At 41.4% G+C, this 27,907-nt stretch overlaps 1 pseudogene; it reads right to left on the bottom strand.

Annotated features, from left to right (window-relative positions):
- Window positions 1–20,583: 20,583 nt before the first annotated feature.
- Window positions 20,584–27,381, bottom strand: LOC132397547 (uncharacterized; annotated as a pseudogene).
- Window positions 27,382–27,907: the final 526 nt, after the last annotated feature.

A 27,907-nucleotide genomic window follows, 5' to 3' on the forward strand; every position in this document is an offset into this window, starting at 1 on the left:
AGTGAGGGTATAATTTTGTTGCACCCTAAGCTGTAATCAATAACAGTATCCTGAATAGTGGGCAAACTAAAGAGGTTAGAGGTATATGATTGCCTTGGCCTGAGTGGCTTAAATGAAAAAGAAGTGGCTACTGAATTAATGAATACAATGGCTGTGATCTTCCAAAAGTCCTTAGATTCTAGAGAAGGATCAGAATATTGGAAAACTGTCTGTAAGTCACCCCAATTCAAAATGAAAGTGAAAATTCAGCCATTAATCCTCACATTTATTGCAGGAAAAAATTGAAATCTGCACTAGGGAAAGAACAGCTGCACATATGTATAATCTAACGAAACCATGTCAGAGTGAAGAGAAATTATACATGATAAATTTCTTTGAGTTTGTTTTAAGAATTGATAAAGCAGAAGCTGAAGAAGTGTGACAAAGTGTCACATAAAACATTAGCACACAAGATAAGAGCACTTGGTGTCAGGGTTAACACGTTGTCCTTGTTTACACTGCTAACACATGACTGTGCAGCCAGATTCAAGGAGAACCTGATCATTAAATTTGCTGATGATACCACAGTGGTGGGGCTCATCAGCAAAAATGATGAAACAATGTACAGGGAGGAGGTCAGACACCTGGAGAGCTGGTGCAGTGACAACAACTTGATGCTTAATGTCACCAAAACCAAGGAGATGATCGTCGGTTTCAGACGGTCTCAGCCTGAGCACACACTCCTCAGCATCAGCGGCTCAACAGTGGAGAGAGTGGAAAGCATCAAGTTCCTTGCGGTGCAGATCTCGGACAATCTCACCTGGTCCGGGAACACCACTGGGATTGTGAAACGGGCCCAGCAGAGACTGCACTTTCTGAGGAAGCTTAAACAAGCATCACTCCCCACTAACATCTTAACTACATTCTACAGAGGCGTGGTTGAGAGTGTGCTGACCTTCTGCATCACAACTTGATACTCCAGCTGCAGTGCTGCCGACAAAAAAGCCTTGCAGAGGGTGGTTAGCGGAGCAGAGAAGGTTATTGGGGTCTCCCTACCTTCTGTCCAAGACCTCTTTCAGAGTCGATGCCTCCAGAAGACATGGTACATCATTAAAGACCCCTCACACCCTCTCCATGCACTGTTTGTTCTTCTGCCATCAGGTAAACGTTACAGGAGCATCAAAACTAAAACCACAAGGCTATTAAATAGCTTCCTCCCACAGGCAGTCAGACTGCTAAATAGCTGCTCTACCTGACTCTGTTTTGGACACTTTCAACTTGCACTGGACACTTGTAACTTGTTTTTAACTGACATGTGGCTGCTGTGTTTTACTATTTATTGTTATGTTTATTATTAGTGTTGCATTTGTTATGTTACGATTGCACTTGCTCCTGGGAAACGCTGACTCATTCTGCCCTGCAGAGCTGATGTACGGTTAGAATGACAATAAAGTTTTTGAATCTTGAATCTTAATCTAATTAATGAAAGAACAGGCTCATGTCCTTAACCATTTATGGTCCTCACCATTTAACTTTCTATCAGCTGCTGGTGCCCATTTTTCATATGCAAATTGTGTCTAATTAAGTTTTATGCTTCCCGTGTTTTCTTGGCATCTAAAGGGTCATCGGTGGCATCTGAAATAGAAACTGTTAAATATACTCAGCAAGTCAGGCAGCATCCATGACATTAAACTTCAGCCTACTTTCTGAGTTTGTGCTCCCAAAGCAGAATCAAAATTACCATAAGTCTCAGAAGGTACTCATGAGTCATTTTGTAAATTGCGTTTTCTGAGAATACATTACATTTCAAGTTCAGGTTTAAATTTAATTGTCATTCAACCATTAACATGAATACAGCCAAACAAAACAGCTTTCCTCAGGGGCCAAGTTGAAAAACGCAGTACCAACAGCCACACAGACAATCTATGGAGAGGAATAAACAATCAACATTTCAGACCAAAACCCTTCTCTCCATAGATGTTGTCTGACCTGCTGAGTTCCTCTAACATTTTGTGTATGTTGACAAAGCTAAGTTATTCCAGAACCAATAGAAGGATCAAATCCCTGTAATCCTACCAAAAGTAAGTATTTGGTTCAGTAATAGACACTGCACCAATAATATTGTACCTTGACCACTGAAGCCTTTACATTTCAGTACTTTAGTCAAGTGGTCAAAAGTAGTAAAAACAGAGGTGTCCGGCCATATATGTGAATATTTGCTATGTTTATGCTGAAAATGCAGGGCAAATCCAGTTTGTTTAATTACTACTCTACTATTCTACTCCAAATCATCAGGTAGGAGGAACATGTTAAAGAATTTACTATTAATCTGTTTATTTATGTTCAGTCAGTTTCATCAAGATCATTCAGCTCCAATTTTCAGTAAAGTCTTGGCTTAATGATCTGAATTTCAAACCTGGTGTGAAATGCCCAGATAAGAGTGGACATGGAGAGGTTCTTTCCAGTCTTGGGAGAGCTAAGGATCAGAGGGCATAGCCTCAGAATAGGAGGTCCCTTTTGAATAGATGAGGAGGATTTTTTATAGCCAGAGGGTGGTGAATCTGTGGAATTCTTTGCCATAAACAGCTGTGGAGACTAAGTCTTTGTGTATATTTGAGACAAAAGGTTGATATGTTCTTGATTAGTAAAAGGCATCAAATGTTCTGGGGAGAACACAGAAGAATGGGGTTGAGAGGGAAAATAAATCAACAATGGTCAAATGGCCGGGCAGACTTGATGGGCCAAATAGCCTAATTCTGGTCCCAAGTCTTATGGTCAAATACTGTCTTTGAACTTCTTCCACAATGTCAACAAGATAAAGGAGATGGCTATCAACTTCAGCTCATACCCCTTTTACACCGGCAGAACAGCAGTGGAAATGGTGAGCAGTTTTAAACTCCTATGAGTGCACATCTCGCACAACTTCTCATGGTCCCAGAGCAAATTTTACACAATCAGGAAAGCTCACCAACACCTCTCATTTCTGAGAGGGCTGAAGAGAGTTGGATCATGCACATCTGTGCTCATGCCATTCCACAGATGTGCAATAGAGAGCATCCTAATGAGCTGCATCACTGCTTGGACCAGAAACTGCACTGCGGCGGACAACGGGTAGACAAAACTGCCCAACGCATCACGAACCCCAGCCTACCCATAATCAAGGACGCATATACAGAAAGTTGCCAGAAAAGAGCCAGTAACATAATGAAGGATCCTACCTACTGTGCTCATGGACTGTTTATTCCACTCCCATCAGGGAGGAGGCTATGAGGCATCCACACCAGGACCACAGATTGAAACCAGTTACTTTCCCCAATCAGCAAGGCCGATTAACACTTCCACCCAGTAACCCACCCCTCCACACTCCAACCATCACTACTTTATCATTTCCATTCAGTCACCTATGTACAGACACTCCTGTGCCTAGCATCACTTCATGGACATACAATCAATATATACAAGATATCTTTTGTATTTATATTTATTGTGTTCTTTGTTCTTTTTGTGCTGAATCTGTTGTGAATAAAATCTCAGGAGCAGCAGACAGAATAGATCAAGCTGACTCAGAGAACTGGTTCAGACTATAGAAATTTATTTCAGATATCATGGAGAGCCTCTATACCTAAAAGCAGTGCATAGGGGCTCTGCTTATCTTACAGACCCACTTCATTATATAGGCACAGTGTGCATGACTAAAAGCACTTAGCTTGTAAGTACAACATTCCTGCCCTACCAAGGCACATGTCTCTTTCGGCTAAGAGCAGGTCCAGGGCGATACTATTCTGCAAGGTTACCATCCTACGGCCAACTACCTCTATTGTTAGGTCTTTCACCTGCATCTGCACGACAATTAGGGCATTGGCAGTGTCATTGGCTGATTTCTCTAGAGCAGCTGCCATATTAATAATTTCTCACAAATTTCGGGCCACACCATATGAGGGAAATGCTATCATCCAAAACCTTTCACTTCCTCTTACACCACCTTAAATAAGGGGGTTGCAATATATCTTTTATAGGATGCACAGAGGGCACTATATAGGCCAGATAACAGCCGCCCATCCAATTTCCTGGAGAGAGCTGTAGTGGAGGATTGCTTCTCTGAGTGGAGGCCTGTGACTAGTGGTGTGCCACAGGGATCAGTGCTGGGTCCATTGTTATTTGTCATCTATATCAATGATCTGGTTGATAATGTGGTAAATTGGATCAGCAATTTTGCTGATGATACAAAGATTGGAAGTGTAGTGGACAGTGAGGAAGGTTTTCAAAGCTTGCAGAGGGATCTGGACCAGCTGGAAAAGTGGGCTGAAAAATGGCAGATGGAGTTTAATACAGACAAGTGTGAGGAATTGAACTTTGGAAGGAAAAACCAAGGTAGAATATACAAGGTAAATGGTAGGGCACTGAGGAGTGCAGCAGAACAGAGGGATCTAGGAATACAGATACAAAATTCCCTAAAAGTGGAATCGTAGGTAGATAGGGTGGAAAAGAGAGCTTTTGGTACATTGGCCTTTATAAATCAAAGTATTGAGTATAACAGTTGGAATGTTATGGTTCTATGGTAAGGAACGATGGACCGGACCATGAACCGGAATGTGGACTTCATGGACCAGACCGTGACACCTTTACACTTATGTACTGGAAATGACATTAACAATCTGGAAATTTAACGGAATATGACAGGCAGTCAGTTAAAACTGTTCTCTAATTATCCAGTGGTTTGAAATTAAACAATTCTTGTATTTATTATCTGAGAATTTCAACATCAAGTGCAAGGTCAAAAGCTTTAAGTTCCTCAGTGTGAATATCACAAATGACCTGTCTTGGTCTAACCAAGCAGAGCCCACTGCCAAGAAGGCCCACCAGTGCCTTTACTTCCTGAGAAAGCTGAAGAAATTTGGCCTGTCCCCTAAAACCCTCACTATATTTTCATAGGTGCACTGTAGAAAGCATTCTTCTAGGGTGCATCACAACCTGGTATGGAAGTTGTCCTGTCCAAGACCGGAAGAAGCTGCAGAAGATCGTGAACCTAACCCAGCACATCACACAAACCAATCTTCCATCCTTGAACTCACTTTACACCACACGCTGTCGGAGCAGTGCTGCCAGGATAGTCAAGGACATGACCCACCCAGCCAGCACACTTTTTGTCCCTCTTCCCTCCAGGAGAAGTTTCAGGAGCTTGAAGATTCATACGGCTAGATATGGGAACTGCTTCTTTCCAACCGTGATAAGACTGCTGAACGGATCCTGACCCGGATCTGGGCCGTAGCTTCCAAATATCTGGACCTGACTTGCACTACCTCACTTTCCCTTTTCTATTTTCTAATTATGATTTGTAACTTAAATTTTTATTATATTTAATTCAATTTGTACTCCAGGGAGCACGAAGAGCAGAATCAAATATCGCTGTGATGATCGTATGCTCTAGTATAAATTGTTTGGTGACAATAAAGTAAAGATGTGCTAGGGTAAATTCTATTCCACTTTGCCAACTTGCAGGTTTCTTTTTCTCTCCCTCTTCATTCTTCAGCTCATGTCCGGAAGTTACTAAGCGTCATCATTGCTCTGCCCGGAGTCGGTGTCTGTATGCTGAATGCTTTTCCAAAGAAATCTAGCAAACCTCCAGAATTTGTGCCTTACACTCACCTCCATATCCATAGCAAGGTATGAACCAGAAAGTCATTTATTGTTTTTTGAAAGAAAATTGCAAAATAAGTACATAGGTTTTAATATTTCATAATGTATACACATCAACCCTTAGCAGAATAAAAGTACCACAGCCTCTACTTCCAAAATTTATATCAATTATAGAAATAAATGATGAAGAGTGTTCGGCCATTTGGGATTAAACTGAGTCCGTTGTTTCTATATGACAGTTATCATAATGTATACATTCTTCACAGAAGAACTATTTAGCCCAAACAGTCTCTTTTCCAAATTATTGCTGTTTTTTTATCTATTCTTGGGAGGATAGATGAATTTGATGAGTCATTTTTATTATGTATTTGCAGTGGAAGTTACGGCAATAAAAAACAACGTTAAGTGTTCTGTAGTCACCATAACCTACTGTTACTAAGTTTATTCTCTTCACTACTTTTTGAAGAATAGCAAGATTCAACTAACTAATTCCTAAGAAGAACACTACCTGTTGTAATCAGGTTGATGCAGTTATTTCTAGTTATTTTGTTTAGATGTTCAATTTAAAGATTTGTAGCTTTATCCAGTAACATCTGCTGCAAGATTGTGGTTATATGTTGAGTTAAACCGAGCTCAGTAAAGACACAGGCAAAAGCACTTTCACTTGAAATAAAGTCTATGTGTCAAAGATATGTCTTTTGTGATCTTATCAGGTTAAGGATCACAATCTCAATAAACAGAACATATTTTTGAAGCATTCCTGCCACCAATAACCAATGACAGCTATTATATTTATATGTACAGTGTGTTTTTATTATTACTGCGTTCTTTATCGTATTCTGTTTTCTTTTGTGCTAATTAGGATCCAGAGAAACAAATTATTGTTCTCCTTTACACTTGTGTATTGGAAATTAAACAGTCTTGAATCTTGAATGCAGGACAAATGGATAGAGTAAAGTTTCTGTTAGATCCTGTTTCACAATTTGAACATAGAACACTGCTCAAGTGTGCAACAAATCATTGCTAACAAATCCAATGTGCAATTTTAAAGCCCATAGATTGAATGTAGATTTTACTCCAAAAACTGAACAAAAATTTAACAGATTTTTTCTCAATAAATTGACACAGTTACTAGCCTTCACTGGAGGTAGTATATCCTGCTTCTGGAACTTAAGCAATGAACTATAAATTGGGACCCCTCCACAAGTAAGTTTGGTTAAGTCACACAATTTCATAATTTTCCCTGATACCATTGTTTCCCTTTTTCTGCAGTTCCAATTGTTACTGCTCTACGATTAACAGCTGAGCTTTCCTGTGGCAAAGTTCCTCCTGAATCTCTCCACCTCTCATCCCTCCTCTAGAAATACTCCATAATGCACACCTTATTTGACCAAGACTTTCACCATCTGTCCTAATATTTTAAATGTCTTACTATCAAATTATATGTCATTACTTTATTGGATATTTTGCACTGTTAAATGAACACAAAGGAGTTCATGAATGGCTGAAAGATCTGCCTCGACTCCTGTTTTTTTATGAGCCAAATATTCCTCATGTTCTAAACTATTCTATGAAATTCGTACTGTTACGAACCCTGTAACTGGGTCACTGACCAGCAAAGATAGGGAGGTCCGTTGAAGTCTGATGGTACTATTTTTAACAGTATTTATTGATAAAGGGGCACAAAAATAAGATCAATGCAAGCATACAGATAATATACGTCATCAATACTAAATCTAAAAGCGCGGGTATAATAAAAATCAATAAGAAATAGCTCTATCGTTGTCTAGGGGATAATGTATTGTCCAATGAAAATATAAAAGTCGCTGTTAGTTCGTTCAAGCTGCAGCGTTTTGGGTTTGAGAGAGAGACGGGTTAAACTTGCCCAGTTCTCGGATGATGCCAATCCTTCGAGACTTTTGGGAGTTGGTTTCCCTGTTGTTAGCTAAAAGCCGTTTTTCCATGGTAAAGGGCACCGGTTTCCGGGGCACATGGGAACCGAACGCACGTGGCCTCCACACCGGCTTCCGCTATTACGGGATCGCTAGCGTTTCTTCTGGTGCGTCTGAGGGGCTGTTCCCACAGACCCTCTTTTATCCTGACTCACAGGGTCTCAGATGTCAATCAGGTTGGGGTGATGCAATCCCTCCACCAACCAGCCCACTTTGCCTGAGGGCTTCCAAGTAGCACAGTATTGTAATACACAAGTTCATCTTCAAGAGACAATGGCCGTGTCCCATTGCTTTATATCGCCGGGGAACGAGACATTCCGCACGTCTCTCTCTCTCATTTCCAGGGTCCCCTGACCCAAATCAATAGTGATCTTGTGATTCTCACAAAGGAGGGGGCTACCCCGCACCCTTCGGCCCCTCAGAGCTGTGGTACATTCATAACACCCCCTTTCTTCAAAGCGTTTTCACCAGCGGTGAAACGAAGTAGTACAGAGTCTTACAGGATTTTAGAATCTAACACAATACAAAAGCTTTTCCTTTTCACTACAGAGTAATACAGTTATACATTCAATTCAACATCTAAACAGTTAAAGATTACAGTGTCACTTCCTTTAATATCTTAACATCTTGTACCTTACTAAAGTCTTGTAGCATCAGACTTCAATTGAATAACCACCTATTTTTATTTCTTTCCTTCAGCAAACAAAAACTAAGGAGTTGTGATGTTAGCTTACGTGTATCTACAAAAGTTCATGCAAATACTAATCTTTCTGTTGCTTTCAAACTTAACAGGCAGGCTTCCATGGGGTTGTCTTTAATATTCACATGCGTTGTCGAAATCCCGTAAAACTGGCTTTTGCTATTTAAAAATCGCGTCCCCATTAACTGTCGCCTCTTTTCCAGTTAGTTCCCACGTGGGGAGCTTGGGTACCCTGGCAAAATAGGCTTTCGCTGGCTTCTTTCATAGGAGTTATTTTATCAACACCGTGTCCCAAACTTAGACCATCTTCTGAATTTCCACCCAATTCTTTAATTTCCAGGGTCCCTCTCTTCAGGACCCTTCAGGCTATTTGTTTTCAGTTCGCACTCTTTGTTCAAGCAGCATTTCAAATTCTGCCTTTTCACACCACACTCTGGAATAACAATAGCACAGCCCCCCCCCCCACCCCCGTCATCTTCCGACTTAATCTGTAAGCGATCCGCAGGTCTTAAATTTTCTTCATTCGATTTGGGAACTACATATTTCCCGTTTCCTTCAATAATAATATTTATCTCTCCACTTTTGATTTCCACATTAACTTTTAACACACCGTCGAGCACAAACACCTGGGAACTCTCACTTCCCACTATTACCAAGGTTAACCCTTTCTTCACTGAACCAAATCTATCTGACCCACAAGGACAGCCATCCCTTTCAACTGAATCAAATACCTCAGACTTTTTCTGAGCTCCGTTACTAGGTTCAGTGCCATGTGCATCCCCATCTTGGACACACTCAAATGGGACATTGGCCTCTTTCAGGCTTTCAATACCCGTACCCGGTCCAAATTCTAACTTCCCCTGATTCTCCCAGCTACTCTCTGGCAACTCCCTTCCGGAGTAAACTCAACCCCGCGGGCTGAAACAACCTCATCTGCCAACCCAGCAGACTTCTTCAAGGTAATGGCATCCTTTTCATCTAGGACTGCCCTCAGTTCATTATCGGGAACACCTCTAGCATTTTCAACATCTTCAAACAGTTCTGCCAAACCAGACAGATCATCCAGGTTCAACCCTGGACCTTTTAACAGCTCTAGCTGTTTTTCATCTTTATCTTCTGCCTCTAAAACTTTTCTCCTTGCTAAGGGAAGGTCTACCTCCTCTCCCTTACCCTCTTTCACTTTACTACTCTTCGTTTTACCACCCTCTAAACCCTTGTGGCACAGGGTCAGTAAAAACATCTCGGCCAAATCGAAACTGGCCAGATTTAAACTGCTCCCTTTCTCAGCTGCCTCTCTCGACTTGCTGCGAGTGATCGCGCATGCGGGATAGATCTTGGAATCTAGGGGCGGGTCCGCAACACTCACCGGCCGGCTTGTCAGCATCATTGCTGACCAAACCTTACCACCTGCTAAATCGTTACCGAGAAGGACATCCGCGTCAGTTCTCGGGAAGTCTGATCGCACCCCTATTTCAACTGGTCCAGACACCAGCTCACAATCCATAATGACCTTATGTAAGAAAACCATTTCTGTCCCTTTACTTATTCCTTTCACAGCTACCATTCTCGTCTTGCGACCAAACTCTAGTACCTTACTGCTGATCAATGACAGCTCAGCCCCCGTGTCTCTCTAGATCCATACTGGAACTGGTGTGTCTCCCTCCCTCACAGACACAGTTCCCTGTGACAGACAAGCCTCAGACCCTTCTCGTACTCTGTCTACCCGGGGCCCTCTTGTTGATTTACTGATTACCATGGCACATTCAATAGGGACTGCTGATTTCCCTTTTCCTGTCTCTTTCCTTGGAGCAAAGCACTATGCTCCCCCTTTCTACAATTAAAACAGGTCAAGCCTGGCAATCTCTGGCCATCTGGCCTTTCCCCCGCAACCTTACCACTAGCTCCCAGCGGGGTCTCTGCCTCAGCTGGCGGGCTTTCTCGATCGTTCCCACGGTCTCTCTGGGAACTTTTATTTGAGGAGAACTTTGTCTTGTGGGTTAGGGCATATTCATCTGCGAACCTAGCAAATTCTGAGATGGACTTATTCGGCTTCTCATTCAAATACATCCGGATATCCTCCGAAACACAACCTTTAAATTCCTCAATCAGAATTAACTCCCTGAGACACCAATAATCCTCCTCCACTATCTCTGCTGTGCACCAACGGTCCAAGAGCACACCCTTCTCATAGGCCAGGGCTCGGCAACCTTTACCACTGAAAGAGCCATTTGGACCCGTTTCCCACAGAAAAGAAAACACTGGGAGCCACAAAACCCGTTTGACATTTAAAATGAAATAACACTGCATACAACGTTTTTTTGCCTTTATGCTATGTATAAACAAACTATAATGTGTTGCATTTATGAAATCGATGAACTCCTGAAGAGAAAACAAAATTACATTTCTGCATGCAACAAAAACATTTTGAACTCCGATGTTTGTTTTTAATAAAGTTCATGTTGGAGAACACCTGCTCACATACATATGTGGATCCAAAGATCGACAGGACTCCAAGCGCATACTTTTTAATGTTTACATAAATGTCGGGGATAGCATTCCATGTTTCGAACACAAGTTTGTCCGGTGTGGGGAGGTTTTCAATATCACTCCATCTGAGCAAGAACGGCCTTCTGACGGGCAACATCTTCAAGGTCTGCTGTCAAGCGTCTAAACTTGGACACCCATATGTCTTTGTCGGCTACGTCGGCCATTTCCATCTCAAGATCAGGTTGACTCACACCTGCCAATGCAGTCGTATTCAGTAGGGATGGATCGATGCTTAGGGGAGTGACCGGGAAGGGTAATGTATTTTTTACATCTCTGAACACACAAAAGTATTTCTGAAATGATGTTTGCATTGCGATGATTGCAGAATGTAAATACTCCAAATTTATCATGTCGTGAGCTTGTTTGAACTCTCTCAAATTGGGGAAGTGAGACAATGTGCCTTTCTGTAAATCTCTGGAAAGCACTGTCAACTTGCGCTCGAATGCCAAAACATCCTCCAACATGTGCAGGGCTGTGCGTCCTTTCCCCTGAAGAGCTGTGTTCACTGTGTTCAGCGTGTCATGTCTACCATGAAGTGTAGCTTTTACAGGCACTCTGGCTGTTCCAGCTCAAGAAAGGTGAGACCTTTGCTGCCCAGGAAATTTTTCACTTCTTCCAGACATGCGACAAAGCGTTTCAGCACCTCCCCTCTTGACAGCCACCGGACTTTGTTGTGCAGCAGGAGATCAGAATATGTGCTTTCCAGCTCGTCCAGTAACAAACGGAATTGATGGTGATGTAAACTTTTTGCCATTATTTTATTGACAATCTGAATGACAACATCCATTACTTCTGTGCATTCCGGAGGAAGTGTTTGAGCACACAGTGCCTCTTGGTGCAAGATGCAGTGAAAAGTCAGCACCTTTCTGTCCAGTGACTTCTGCAATAAAGCCACAAATCCCTTGTGCACTCCTGTCAAACTTGGTGCCCCATCAGTAGCTACTGACACCAGGTGGGTGGTCTTTATTACTTTAGCTCTTAAACAATTCAAGACAGCCTCACAGATGTCCTCCTCCCGTGTTTGGCCTTTTATAAGTATCAACTCAATCATTTCTTCCTGTGGCCCGGCAGAGTTTACATACCAGCAGAACAGCGCTATTTGTTCAATATCACCTTTGTCTTTAGAATCGTCACAGGCAATCGAGTAGGCCACAGCTTAATTGATGTCTTTAATTTACTGTCTCGTGATGTCTTCTGCCATTTTTATGGTTCTGTCTTTGACAGTCTTTGCAGAGAGGGGCATATCCCTGATTTTCTGCACAATTTCACTCTTGTTTTTAAAGTCCGTGAATAGATGTTCTGAAATCTTAATGAAAGATTCTTTCATATATTCACCATCTGTAAACTGCTTCCCGTGCCTGACTATTTCCTGAGCGGCAACAGAACTAGCATACGTAGTTGATTTTCCAGACTTCATCCACTTCTTGAAATGATTTTTGCTCAGATCAACCTTCCGCATCAGTTCTGAAACGGCTTTTTTTCTCTCATCTCCATCCAGATATTTTTGAGCAAAGGCTGCGTGTTTATTCTGGAAATGTCTTGCGATTTTGACTTTTTGTTGTTTGCTAGTTTCTCATTGCCTATTAAGCATACCGGTAAACCAGTCTCGTCAACAGTGAAAGCAAATGAATCGGCCCACGTATCATTAAATGTTCTGTTTTCTTCAGTCACTTTTCTTTTTTTAGAATTCTCCATAGTTAGCCGACCTTGGATCGAAAAATTAAAGAAATTGCGCATTGGCGGGTGTCAGGCATTGGCAGTGGTGACGTATATTAATAGCGACAAAAAACACGTTTTATTTAGATTGTACAAGATCACCATAATCTTCAAATTTAGAATTACATTTCAAAAACTAACAAACTAACATAAAATACATTTTAATTAAATACTCATCATTTATTTTCCAAAGCCGCGGGTTGCCGACCCCTGTCATAGGCAAACTCAGTATACGTCTGATTCCCCCCTTTCTTTAAAGTTCTGAACTTTTGTCTATACGCCTCTGGTACTAGCTCATAATTCCGGAGAATGGCTGCCTTTACTTTGTCGTAACTCTCCTCCTCTTCCTCCTCCACGGCCAAAGCTGTATATACCCGCTGTGCCTTCCCTTTTAACACAATTTGTAACAGCGGCACCCACTGATCTCTGGGCCACTTCTGATTCACTGCCACCTTTTCAAAAAGCAAGAAATAACTATCAACATTCGTCTCCTCGAACGGAGGTACTAACCTCAACTCTCTACTAGCTTTGAACCACTCCTCTCGGACTGACCTCTGAACTCATGGTTCTTGCCGTAACTTCTCCATCTCCAAGTCATGTTTCCTCCCCATACTCTCTTTCTTTCTCGGCTCGCTCTTTCTCTTTCTCAGCTGCTTCCAGCCGTTTTAACTGAATTTCATGCTCTTTGTTTCTCAGCTCTTTCTTGCTCCTGTTTCACATCTAACTCCTTTAGCTGGAGTGCATGCTCCCGCTCTCTCTTGGCCCTTTCATTCTCTTTCTCAGCTGCTTCCAGCTGCTTTACCTTAATTGCATGTTCCAACCTTCATTTCTCCAACTCTAACTGAGCCGTCCCACTAGCTGGTACCTTTTCAGGGATATTTTCCAATACCTCAGCTGCAAACACATTCTTCCCAATATAATGCTGAGTTATTGCCCTTCGCATCTCCCGCTTTTTCATGGACAACCTCACCTCTGCGAGGTTTAACCCCTTCGCCAAATTTATCAAGTCTGATTTGGTGGCCGCCTCTAGCGCCTCCAGAGTCGGGTTTTCTATAAATTCACCCACGTCCATCTTTGCTGGTTTCCCGTCTGGCTACCCGCGTAGCCAGATCCAAGTTTTTGGACTTACAAGCCCGATTCACTGGCCTCCCAATTTGGTGTCAAATCCCAAGACAAGAACCGCAATTTTGTTACGAACCCCGTAACTGGGTCACTTATCAGCAAAGATAGAGAGGTCCGTTGAAGTCTGATGGTGCTATTTTTAACAGTATTTATTGATAAAGGGGCACAAAAATAAGATTAATGCAAGCATACAGATAATATACGTCGTCAATACTAAATCTAAAAGCATGGGTATAATAATAATCAATAAGAAATAGCTCTATCGTTGTCTAGGGGATAATGTATTGTCCGATGGAAATATAAAAGTCGCTGTTAGTTCGTTCAAGCTGCAGCGTTTTGGGTTTGAGAGAGAGACGGGTTAAACTTGCCCAGGTCTTTGATGATGCCAATCCTTCCAGACTTTTGGGAGTTGGTTTCCCCGTTGTTAGCTAAAAGCCGTTTTTGCGTGGTAAAGTGCACCGGTTTCCGGGGCACATGGGAACCGAATGCACGAGGCCTCCCCACCGGCTTCCGCTATTATGGGATCGCTAGCGTTTCTTCTGGTGCGTCTGAGGGGCTGTTCCCACAGACCCTCTTTTATCCTGTCTCACAGGGTCTCAGATGTCAATCAGGTTGGGGGTGATGCAATCCCTCCCTCAACCAGCCCACTTTGCCTGAGGGCTTCCACGAAGCACAGTATTGTAATACGCAAATTTGTCTTCAAGAGACAATACCCCTTGCTTTATATCGCTGGGGAACGAGACATTCCACATGTCTCTCTCTCTCATTTCCTGGGTCTCCTGACCCAAATCAATAGTGATCTTGCGATTCTCACAAAGGAGGGGGCTACCCCGCAACCTTCGGCCCCTCAGAGCTGTGGTACATTCATAACAGTACTAAATCTACATTGGTGTCCTTCACATGAAGCGACTGAGAGTACGAGACTCCCTTCCCCCCCCACCCCGATCCCCAGATAGGATGCCAGTCTATTGCGACTGGTTAACCCCCAGCATTTTGCCAGCACCCATTTTCAGCTGGGAGGACTGAAGCAATGTGTGCTCAAGACACAACATGCTGCTTCGACTGGGGCTCGAACTCACAACCTTCAGATCACTAGTCCAACATCTTAACCACTTGGCCATGCACCACACTACATTTTGAAGGCTGAGAAGCAATGCTAACCTACAGTCTGTTGCATTTCAGAATAGGTAGAAAAGAGATTTTCACAAAAATTTGTAGAAGGTTGGTGGGGTGAGTAAGGTCAAATACTTTGCACTTGCAAAGAGCTGGCACAGATTCCAAAGGACTCAGTAGTCTCCTTTGTTGCTACTATTCTGTGCTTCTATGAACCTGAAGTACAAGTAACAAAAAATCTTAAGCAATGCAAAGACACTGTTTAGACAGGTATGTCAGCACGACTTGAAAGTCACAGCCAATAGTAACTGTTTAAACAATCCTGAAATTTCCTTTGGGATTGTTTGAATTATTTATTTTGTTATCAAAACCACTGCCATAAAGGACAATGATGCACAGAAAAGACTTTACCTTCAAAATCAACCTGCTAAAATTTATTCAGCAATGTAAATCATCAAATGAAGAGTGATGCTTCCTGAGACTCCATTGTACGTTGCATTGAGTCAAAAAAGCCAACTGAAATTAGTAAATTATATAAGATGAATATAAATACATAAATGAAAGCTGACTCATAACAGCATCTCATGATAGTGTGAAATCAGATATAATTTGTATAATTTCTATTTTGAAAAATGATTCCAAAAAAACTGAAAGAGAAACATTATAATTAGAGAAAACATTTAATTGTTAGAACAATGTGAAATCCTGACGATACAACTATTGTTGGCAGAATTTCAGATGGTGACGAGAGGGCTTACAGGAGTGAGACGGTTGAGTGGTGTTGCTGCAATAACCCTGCACTCAATATCAGTAAGACCAAAGAACTGATTGTGGACTTCAGACAGGGTAAAGCGAAGGAACACATGCCGGTCCTCATAGAGGGATCAAAAGTGGAAAGAGTGAGCAATTTCAAGTTCCTGTGTGTCAATATCTCTGAAGATTAAACCCGGAACCAACATATCGACGCAATTAAAAATGCGGCATGACGGTGGTTATACTTCATTAGGCTTGCAAAATCCACATCTCTTAAATGGATAAAGATTACAATGACTGTAATTCATGATCCACTGAAGTGTGAGTTTGCTTTGACAACTCCAGCAGAACTGCATAAAATGTCAAATACTTCCTTATTCACAAACCAGTGCACAAACATCATATAACTGCTGGTGCCGGACGATTAATTTCTATGTTGTAACAATTCAGTATATTTTAATTCTATTGAAACATAATTTTCTGACTATTTCTGTTATGTTGCTTTTTAAAATTTTATTAAGATAATAGTGCGTAACGGCCTTTTCTGACTCTTTGAGCCGCCCCACCAGCAACTCTAGCCTAATCAAGGGACAATCTACAATGACCATTTAACCTTCCAACTAGTATGTCCAGTACTAGTATGGAGCACTTTAGTTTAATATGAGGTTGTGTGAGTATTAATCACAAGAGGAATACAAGCATTATAGTATCAATGATCTCAGTGAAATCAGAATGTATTGTCAACCTAATGGCTATTTTACGTTCAAGTAGAAAGTGAATTTTAGGTTGTAAATTAATTTTCAAAGCTTTAGAGATTGTAGAAAATAAAGATTTCCAGAACGATTTTAATGAAGAACGTGGCCAGAATATGTGTGACAAGTTAGCTACTTCAGTTTTACATCTATCGCAATAGTTATCTATACTGGGAAATATTTTAGATAGTCTCTCCTTTGTTAAGTAATAACGGTGTACAATTTTAAATTGAATCAAACAATGGTTGGCACACACAGAAGAAGAATTTACGGTTTTCAAAACTCGAAGCCAATCTTCATTAACAAGGGTCATGTTAAGTTCTCTCTGCCAATCTCGTTTAAACTTTAGTGATAGGTTCCCTTTTTTGTAACAAAAATAAATTATAAATTCTACTAATGGAACCTTTCACGAGGGATTCAATTTCAAAATGGTATCCAACAAATCAGATTCTTGTAAATATGGAAACTTAGGTAAATATTGTTGTAAAAAATGTCTAACCTGAAAATATTGCAAAAAATGTGTATCAGTGAGAGAATGTTTGTTAATTAACTCCTCAAAAGTCATCAATTGTCCATCACAGAATAAATTTGTAAAAGAATGAATTTCTTTATTTTTTCATAGAAGAAAAATGGGGTCAGTTGTTGAAGGTTTAAATGAAAAGTTTTGAAATAAGAAGCTCGATAAAAGCTTTGAAAATTAATTTACAATCTAATAGATTGACTGTCCTATTTGGAATAGTTCCCCATCATATTCAGGGTATCTCATTTTCAGATCAACATGTAATTGCATTTGTTACACTACTGGCAAGAAGGGCTATTTTATTAAAATGGAAAGATATTTCTTCCCCTACATTAATTGAATGGTTTTCTCAAGTGATGTTTTGTCTTAGCTTGGAAAAAATTAGAAGCAGAACTTTTGATCCTCGATTTGATTTTGAGAGAAGATGGGGTTCTTTTGCCAAATACTATCATTTAATTTGAATTAAGTTATATGGCATCCTTCCAATCTTATTTTTTTTATAAATATGAAATGGCGGTTGATGACTTTTTTTTGTATATTTAGATGATGGTCAAATATATTGCTCCTGGGGGTTGATTCCTAATGGGGTTTTTTTTCCTAGTTCGGTGGGGTTATTTTTTTCCCTTCTTTTTCCTATATATTTAAAAAAATTCCATATTTATATTTTAAGGTAAGTATTTTTTCTTCAGCTTTATTAATCGTATACATATTAATCTGTTGAAGTTTTGTATCATTTTATAGCTGTTGAAGATTTATATATCAATAAAAAGATTCTAAAAATGAAATGAGAAAGTGAATTTTACACAACTTTGACCTTAACTGAAAGTTTTTGTTTTTTGGGGTGGTAGCTGTAAGGGTGCAACTTCTTTCTAACTCTAGGGAAGAAAGCAAGTGTTTCTCACTTTCCCTGTCCGTTAATACCAGTCCTTTAAAAATAACATCTGAAGATCTGTCAGAAAAAAAAGCCTATTACAATTGAAGGCCAACTTTCCCTTCAAGTAAAGAATATTCTTAAAACACCTAGAGTTATGCAATTATACAAATTCAGCATTTGTTTCAGATGAATTGAAAAAGCATTAAACCAAGTCAAATGAATATTTTGCACAATTATGATCGCTTGTTTTAACACTGTGGCATGTAATTAATAGTTAAATTCATCAAGATTATTTATATTCTTGAAAAGTTGGGATCACCTTAGTTCTCATATGTCTTAATGCACTGCTCAATATTTTTATGGCAAAGCTATAAGTCTGATGGAGATGAATTTCCTTCATGTCTGTTTGACCCATTCTTGTCAAGGAAAGGACTTTGTTTACCTGAACATGTTTCTTCAAACCTGCTATGCTTTTATATCCTGCTTAACCAAATGTGACAATCCTTTAAGTTTCTCCTTGTGCCAGATATTGCTGGTATTGTGAGGGGCTGGAAAACAGAGGTAGAGGAAGTGTTAATAGCAACTTCTGTCATGCTCTGGTCCGTGAAGTCCGTGTTCCAGTTCACAGTCCGGTCCGTGGTCTCCAGACTCCGGGTCTTCCGGCTGTCTCTTGTTTCAGTTGGGCTAAATCATAGGCACCTGATGCTCGTCTTGGGGCTGAGAATATAAGTGGCCCTGGGGTCAAGTGTGGGGGCTGGTTTGTCTTGTCAGTATCTCGTCCTTGCCTCTGTGGGGTAAGTCAGGCTGTCTTTGCCATTACCCTGTGGTTGGATTTATCCCTTCCTGTCCTTGCCTCTGTTGGGTAAGCCAGGTCATCTTTGCCATTAGCCTGAGGCTGGACTGTTCTCTTCCCTTCTTTTTGCTGTAGTCCTTGGCTGAAGCCTTCAACCGTTCAATGTATGAGTCCTGGCCCTACATCCTGTTCCCAAGGAGGGGTCCCAGCTCTGTGTTCCGCATTCCTGTCTCCCAAGACCAAGGCTCTGTGTTCCAGTCTCCCAAGTCTGAGTCTGAGCTTCATGCCCTCATCCAGCCCTGGAGTCCCACGTCCTGCCCCCACGTCCAGTCCTGTTGCCTTGCCACGTCTTGTCCTCTCCTAGACCTGGAGTCCGAGCCCGAGTCAAGACCCAGGTTCCGGGTCCCTGTCCAATCTCTGGCTCAGAGTCCTTGTCCAGTTTCCAAGTCCCTAGTTCCTAGTCCAGGTCCCACTTCCCTGGTCTAGTCCTAGCCCAGGCCCTGTATCCTAGTCTCCTCCAGGGCCTGTGTCCTGTCCAGAGTCATTTCTTCCCCACTTCCCTGCTTTCTTGACACACCTAGTCCTGTCCCTAGGACTTCAGTGTCTGTGTCTTGCATTTGGGTCTGCTCTCAATGCCCACTTTATGACAACTTCCTGCTAATTGACCTTTTTTTTTCAGTTTCTAGAATGTGTTTTCAGTGTCTTAATCATCATATTATGTTCATCTTTGCCTCCCTACCTTCATTTCACTGGAGACTCAGTATATCACAATTAGTGCCTTACATCTTCCATCACAAGGAGTTTGAGCAGCACCAATTATCCCTGGAATTTATCCTCTTGCGCTGCTGGGTGACCTATTATAAGCACACAATTTTCAACCAGTTAAGCAGCAAAATTACTTGCCTACGGATGTACTCAATTATACCAGGAGGCACATTCAGTGAAGCTGTTTATGTCTTTGACATTAACATTCCCATGAAAAGACTGAAATGCTTATAGAGCTCCTTTTTACCCATAAATTATAAATTCTGACTAGTTCCAATCCATTAAGCCAAATGGGATCTTGTATCAAATCTGTTTTAAAATGGATCTCATCAGTTGAAACAAGTGAATATTTTGTCACCTGCATTTAAAAAGGATCACGCTACATCAACTGATGTTAATGGGGCACAAAGCTATTGACCTTATTTTATAACTCTTGCCGAGCAGTAAAAATTACCATTCCCGTCATAGAGTATTGATTCCCAGGTATATACTGTGACATGCAAAAGGTGATCCAGATGATAGAATAAGTTGCTTTTATAAAAATGTGCAATAACTAAAATCTTAGTCTGTCATCTTTGAATTTAGAACTCCAGGTTTCTTTTGATGCACAAACGATGTATGTGGTATAACAGAAATACAGTTTTTCCATTAACTATACCAGTCTAAGAACAATACATATTAATGCTGATGTGTTATTTCTGTTGTTGAATAAATGTGATTAGTGCTAGATTAATTTCAGCATCTTCAGAAGAAAAACTATCATTCTTTCCATCCAAGAAAGAAGACCTTTTCTTCTTAAAGTTAAGGTATAAGTACATCTGTTATCAAAAGAAGTTTGTTAACAGGAACAAATAAGATGCATTTCACATATCAATACTTATACTCCCAAGAGGTACTTTCACCTATTGAGCCACTTTATCAATAGTATTTCCCCGCTCCTCCAACCCCAGATAATACATCATATCAGGAGTGAAATGAACACCTGCAACTTATATACTGAAATACGTGAAGTATATAATAATTTAACAAAATATTATTACTTGATATTTTATAGCAAACACGGCAGCTACTTGGCAATAAAAACATTAGTCAAACCAGGGAAATAAAATGTTAATAACTTATTGTTAGCCGGGGATAATTTAAACAATTCCAGAAACAACATAAAAAGGAAGCAGCCAATAATGGCTGAGATTACAAAATGAAATGAGGAAAATACAAATTGGCTCTATACTATCTATTTCCCAGAATATTTAATGAAGTACCAGAACTACCAGGATGCCAAAACAAATGGCATTTAAAAACACAGAAATAGGAGTCCATGCTGTCTGGCCTCTCATTCTTCTTCTTCCTCTTCTGCCTTTCAACTCACAGGTGAGCATTGGACATCAACAACATCTTTCCAGATCAACCTGTCTTATGCATGCCTCTCCAGCTGTGACCATGTCATTCCCACTCTCCTGGCATCGGTTAATACTTCCCTCCTCCATGTGGACTTAGCCCTACCTCAATTTTCCTTGCCCTGAGGATTCCATGTTTGGTGATACTGTTTGGGGGCTTCCTCAGCATGTGGCCTATCCAACACCACTTCCTTCTCTTGACCTCTGCCTCAATTGGTGTCTGGTTGGTCCTTTGCCATAATTCTGTATTGTTCACATAGTCTGTCCATCTTAGCCCCAAAATCTAACGTAGGCATTTGTTGATGAAAGTCTGGGTTTTTCTGGTTACTTCTGATGTCAGTCTCCAAGTTTCAGAGCCATAAAGGAGGACAGATTTGACATTTGAGTTAAAGATTCTCATTTTGGTGCTTAACCTTAGTTATTTTGCCATCCAAACTGGACATAGTATTATAAAGACTCCTCTGGCTTTTTGAATCCTGGTCTTTACATTGTCGTCAGTACCTCCTTTCTTGTTGACAATGCTTCCCAGATAGACAAATGACTCAACTTCTAGAGTAGCATTTCTCAGGGTAACTGTGTTGTTTCCTGCATTTACTTTTAGTAACTTTGTTTTCCCTACATGGATGTGTAGCCCTATTTTCTGCGATGTGGAGTCTTGAAAATCTGTTTTCTCTTGCATCTGAGCATGGCTGTGTGACAGTAGTGACGAATCATCGGCAAAGTCAAGATCATCCAGCTGTCTGAACAATGTCCACTGAATTCCATTCTTCTTGCCATCTGCTGTTTGCTTCATAATCCAGTCCACCGCTAGCAGGAAGAGAAAAAGGGACAGTAAGCATCTCTGTCATACCCTGGTGTTGACCTTGAAAGTATCTGACAATTGACCTACATGGATTACTCTGCATTCCATATCTTCATCGATCTTCTTTACCAAGTTAGTTAACTTCTCTGGAATCCCAAAGTGCCTCATTAGTTTCCACAATGTCTCTCTGTCCAAGCTGTCAAATGCTTTTTCATAATCTACAAAATTAATGTACAGAGATGTGTTCCATTCCAACGATTGTTCAGTGATGATCCTCAGAGTTGCAATCTGATCAGTCCAAGACCTGTTTTGTCGAAATCCTGCTTGTTCATCCACTGCATTTTTCAATCTCTCTAAAATAATTGTACTCAAAACTTTACCTGGCACTGAAAGCAACATTATCCCTCTGTAGTTTTTGCATTCCTGGAGATCTCCTTCCTTAGGGATTTTAACTAGATATTCTATTCTCCAGTTTTTGGGTACTTCTGCTTCCCAGACCCTTTTTATGATGTAGTGCATCATTTCAGTAGATATGTCTATACTGCTCGAGCGCCTCTGGAGGTATACCATCAGGTCCTGCAGCTTTACCATCCTTCAGGAGCTTGATTGTCATTCCGATCTCCTCTTTGGTAGGAGTGCCACAGTCTATCTCTAGATTGTTCTCTGCTTGTGGGAAGACAGGTGGTTCTGGTGGTGATGGTCTGTTTAGAAGCTATTCAAAGTGTTCAGCCCATCTTTGGGTCTGGTCCTCAACTCCTGACAGAACTGGTCCATTTCTGACACCTCCCTCCCCTCTCTTGATCTTTCTGTCTCCATCTCTGGAGACGGCCTATCTACTGATATCTGCTATGAGCCTACAGTCTCTCACAGCTACCTGGACTATTCCTCTTCCCACCCTGTCTCTTGCAAAAAGACTATCCCCTTCTCACAATTCCTCCGTCTCCGCCGCATCTGCTCCCAGGATGAGGCTTATCATTCCAGGGCGAAGGAGATGTCTTCCTTTCTTAAACAAAGGGGCTTCCCTCCGTCCACCATCAACTCTGCTCTCAAACACATCTCTCCCATTTCCCACACATCTGCCCTCTCCCCATCCACCCGCCACTCCACTCAGGATAGGGTTCCCCTTGTCCTCACTTACCACCCCACCAGTCTCCAGATCCAACATATAATTCTCCGTAACTTCCGCCACCTCCAACGGGTTCCCACTACCAAACACATTTTTGCCTCCCCCCCTCTTTCTACTTTCCACAGGGATCGCTCCCTACGTGACTCCCTTGTCCACTCGTCCCTCCCATTCCTTCCCACCGATCTCCCTCCTGGCACTTATTCCTTGTAAACAGAACAAGTGCTACACCTGCCCTTACACTTCCTCCCTCACCACCATTCAGGGCCCCAGACAGTCCTTCCAGGTGAGGAGACACTTCACCTGTGAGTCGGCTGGTGCGGTATACTGCGTCCGGTGCTCCCGGTGTGGCCTTTTATATATTGGTGAGACCCGACGCAGACTGGGAGACCGTTTCGCTGAACACCTACGCTCGGTCCACCAGAAAAAGCAGGATCTCCCAGTGGCCACACATTTTAATTCCATTCCCATTCTGATATGTCTATCCATGGCCTCCTCTACTGTCCAAATGAATCCAAACTCAGGTTGGAGGAACAACACCTTATATACCGGCTGGGTAGCCTCCAACCTGATGGCATGAACATTGACTTCTCTAACTTCCGTTAATGCCCCTCCTCCCCTTCTTACCCCATCTCTGACATATTTAGTTGTTTGCCTGTTCTCCATCTCCCTATGGTGCTCCCTCCACCTCCTTTCTTTCTCCTGAGGCCTCCCGTCCCATGACCCTTTCCCTTCTCCAGCTCTGTATCACTTTCGCCAATCACCTTTCCAGCTCTTAGCTTCATCCCACCCCCTCCGGTCTTTTCCTATCATTTTGCATTTCCCCCTCCTCCCACTACTTTCAAATCTCTTACTATCTTTCCTTTCGGTTAGTCCTGACGAAGGGTCTCAGCCCGAAACGTCGACAGCGCTTCTCCCTATAGATGCTGCCTGGCCTGCTGTGTTCCACCAGCATTTTGTGTGAGTTGTTGTTTGAATTTCCAGCATCTGCAGATTTCCTCGTGTTTGCTCTTTATCCTTATTTGGTCTTTCCACTGGTCGAAATTTGCCAGAGAGTTTCTTGGTTATGTCGAACAGTCCTTTCATGGTCCCTTTTGATGCTTCCTGCTCTGCTTTTGCTAGGTCTTCAATAAAGTTTCTTTTGTCCATTTTGATGTTTGCTTTCACTTCCTTATTTGCTTCTGTGGAGTTTATCTGTGCAACAGTCTTGGATGCTCTTGTTTTGCTTTTGTTAAGTGCTATTTTTCTGAGTGCTTCAGCAGAAATCCATGGTTTGTGTTGGCAGTCTTTTTTACCTAGAACTTCTTCACATATGCTGATCCAGACATCTTTGGCTTGTTCCCAGATCCCCTGCACACTTGTTTCTTCATTTAAGTTCTCCAAGGCTTGAAATCTGTTCTTCAATTCTAAATTGAACTGTTGTCTTTTCCCCTGGTCCTTCAGAAATTATGTTGCCTAGCTTTTCGTTTTGCTTGTTGCAGCATAGTTCCTTTTAAGTTTGAGCTGAAGCTCAACAATAACAAGATGATGATCTGATGCCACGTCCACACCTCAAAGGACTCTGATGTCCTGCATGGATCTTCTGAACTTCTTACCGATATAGATTTGGTCGGTCTGGTTTTCTGTTCGATGATCTGGTGAAATCCATGTTGCCTTGTGGGGGAATATGCTGCCACAGATTACCATTTCGTTGACTGCACAAAAGTCTACAAATAGCTCTCCATTTTTATTTTTGCCTCCAAGTCCATGCTGCCCCATTATTTCTTTAAATCCTGCGTTGTCACTTCCAATTATAGCATTGAAATCTCCCATGAGGAATGTGATGTCTCTTCTTTTCAGCTTCTCCAGGAGTACTTGCTGTCTGTTGTAGAAATCTTCTTTGACAATGGTGCCCTTGTCATTTGTAGGGGCATAGGCCAACACAATGTTTGGATTTATTCTCCTATTACTCATGCAGAAGGTTGCAGACATGATCCTGATGGTTCCCAAGCCAAAAGTGATCCCTTTGCTTGTTTTAATAATATTAATCCTACTCCCTCAGTGTGTGGTGCATTATCTGCCATGTGTCCTGAATAGATGATAGTTTCCCCTGAAGTGAGTTGTACTTGCCCTGAATTTGTCCATCTAGTTTCACAGAGTCCCAAAATATCTAATGTATTGTTCCGAAATCCCTTTGCAACTTGCAGGGTTTTCCCAGCTTCATACATGGTCCTCACATTCCAGATGCCAATTCTGGAATCTTCTTGGTTGACAGCAGGTATTTCGGTGAAGGAGCTTCCTTTTGGCTTTCGTTTCTCCACATCATATGACTCTCCAAAAGAGGCCCTACCTCTCCCAAGACTGGCTGGCTTGGTTTTGATGCTGCTGATGTTTCTGTAGCAATAATTATTTTTACAGGATAGGGCTGCTAACCCTATGCCCAACCCTCCTTAGTCGCCTTTTATGGCATGCATGGCAGGGGACAGCCGTTCTATTCTTTGAAAGACCCAGAAACCGCACGGGTGCTGGTCTCTCATGCTGAGTGCTATTTAGTAAGATTATGGTAAATCTTTCAGGTCAGTACTATTTTCCTGCAGTGTCCTTATATCCTTCAGTTCTCTTAATGTTAAAAAGATATTAATTACTGCCTTCAATATACTCAGCAATTGACTGAACCTTTTGGTGAAAATAATTATTTTTATCTCTGTCCTGAATGGCTGATCTGTTATTTTGAGACCGTGATCCCTGGTTCTAAATTCCCCAAGCTGGGAGAAAGATCAACTCTGTGTCTACTCTGTCACCCTGCTTAGAATATTCATTTTAAATCACCAATTTCCCTGAATACTCCGAGGTAGAACTTCTACCTACTACTTACAGAATTGAAGACTTTGAAATGACATTCTTGAGCTTGGAACAGGACCCAGTGTATTAGTGTTACATTAATTTGCAAAAGGCTCAAATAAGCTATTAATTTTAGAGTTTGATAGCAGCCATGAAGTTAGCCAGTATATGTTATATAAATGGGAAGTTTGGAAAAAGACAGATTCTCTAAGTGTTGCTTGTGGAAGTTTTGCTCAGCAGTACTATTAATTTCCTTTTTCATTTTGGACTGTGTTGCTATTCACCAACAAACAAATGAATTTGACATTTTACTGTCATTTAAACAATATTCAATATTCGTTCCCTTTCTCCAAAATAAACTCAAATGTAATGGCTAACTGCAAAGTTCCATTGTAAAAGTTACTGTTCCTTGTAAAAGCTACTGCTCTCGAAACAGGAGATGCTTTGTTTCATTGTAATATTTTAATAAATCCCTCAGTTTATACACATTTTTATCTCAGTTGGTTTTAATTAGAATATAGAACAGTAGAGCACAGGAACAGGTCTTTTGACCGAAACTTGTGCCGAACCAAATGGATTTGTGATCAAATGACCAGCTAAACTAATCTCTTATGCGAAAAAGGATCTAGTGCTTTCCCAGCATATATGATGAATAAACTCTTCTTGGGCTTCCAGCCAAGTACAAATATCAATTATAACCAATGTTTCATTGACAAACTCCTTTAGGGATTGATACCTGTACCCGGCTGGAAGCATAAGAGTTTATTAATTCCTTATAGACAATAGACAGTAGGTGCAGGAGTAGGCCATTCAGCCCTTCTAGCCAGCACCGCCATTCACTGTGATCATGACTGATCATACACAATCAGTACCCCGTTCCTGCCTTCTCACCATTATTCCTTGACCCCGCTATCTATAAGAGCTCTATCTAACTCTCTCATGTTATGTTATCTCAACGTTATGCCTACACATTGTCCATATCCTTACATTTTTGTCACATTCATGTGCCTATCTAAACGTCTCTTAGAAGTCCCTAATGTATCTACCTCTACCACCTCTCCAGGCAGCTCATTCCAGACACACATTACTCTCTGTGTAAAAAAAAATGTGGCCCTCACATCACCTTTAAAATTACTCCTTCTCGCCTGAAATGCATGCCCTCTGGTATTGGATATTTCAACACTAGGAAAATGTTTACTCAATTGATGCCTCTCATAATCTTATAAACCATAATTAAATCTCCCCTCAATCTTCACCACTCCAGAGAAAACAACCAAACTTTGTCCGACCTCATTACAGCACATGCTCTCTAATCCAGGCAGCTTCCTAATAAACCACTTCTACTCCCTCTCCAAAGCCTTGACACCCTTCCTATAATGGGGTGACCAGAACTTTATGCAATACTCCAGATGCAGCCAAACCAGAGCTTTATAAAGCTGCAACAATATCACTTCCTGATTTTTAAACTCAATGTCTCAACTAATAAAGGCAGGCATACCATATATGCCTTCTTAACCACCCTATCAACCTGTGTAGCCAATCTCAGGAAGCTATGAACTTGGATTCCAAGATCCACCTGAATGCTCTTTAAAATACTCAACACTACTTCCTTTACTTTGAAATGCCCTAGCACCCTGGGCACTGATCTCCCTGTTCTCCATGTCCTTCTCCTTGGTAAATAGTGATGTAAAGTATTCACCAAGGACCTCACCCACATCCTTCACGTTGAAGCCAATGTTCCTCCCTTTAACCTTGAGTGGTCTCACCCTCCCCCTGATTATCCTCTTGTTGCTGATGTATGTATAGAAGACCTTTGGATTCTTTTTAATCCTACTGACCAAGGGCTTTTCATGGCCCCTCCTGGCTTTCCAATTCCCTCAAGTTCTTTTCTGGCTTCATTACAATCCTCACGAGCTCTGTTTGATTCTAGCTTCCTAAGCTTTACATACTTTACTTTTTCCTTCTTGATTAAAATTGTCACCTCCCTCAACATCCAAGGTTCTCTTACCTTACCATCCTTGTTCTTCCTCCTGATTGGAACACATCTGTCCTATATTCTGTACATGTCAGATGTGGATTTACCCAAAACAGCTGTTCCCAGTTAACTCTCCCTAGTTCCTGACTAATGCTCTTGTAATTTGCCCTGCTCTAGTTTAATACTCTCTGGTGCAGTCAATACTTATCCTCCTCTATAGCTACCTTAAAATTTAAGGAACTGTTCTCACTGATCCCTAACTGCTCATCCACAGAAAGGTCGGTCACCTGGCCAGGCTCACTACCCAACACCAGATCCAGCACAGCCTCTCCTCTTGTTGGGACTATCCACATATTGATTTAAGAAACCCTCCTGGATGCACTCAAGAAACTCTGCCCCATCTAAACCATTTGCACTAAGAAGGTCGCAGTTTACATTAGGAAATTTGAAGACACCCATGACAACCACCCTGTTGTATTTATACCTTTCCTTAATCTGCTTGCATATCTGTTCCTCAATGTCCCGGTGGCTCTCGAGGTCTGTAGTACAATCCCATCAGTGATTACT

This window comes from Hypanus sabinus, chromosome 7 (genome assembly GCF_030144855.1).
Source record: "Hypanus sabinus isolate sHypSab1 chromosome 7, sHypSab1.hap1, whole genome shotgun sequence".
Lineage (NCBI taxonomy): Eukaryota > Metazoa > Chordata > Chondrichthyes > Myliobatiformes > Dasyatidae > Hypanus > Hypanus sabinus.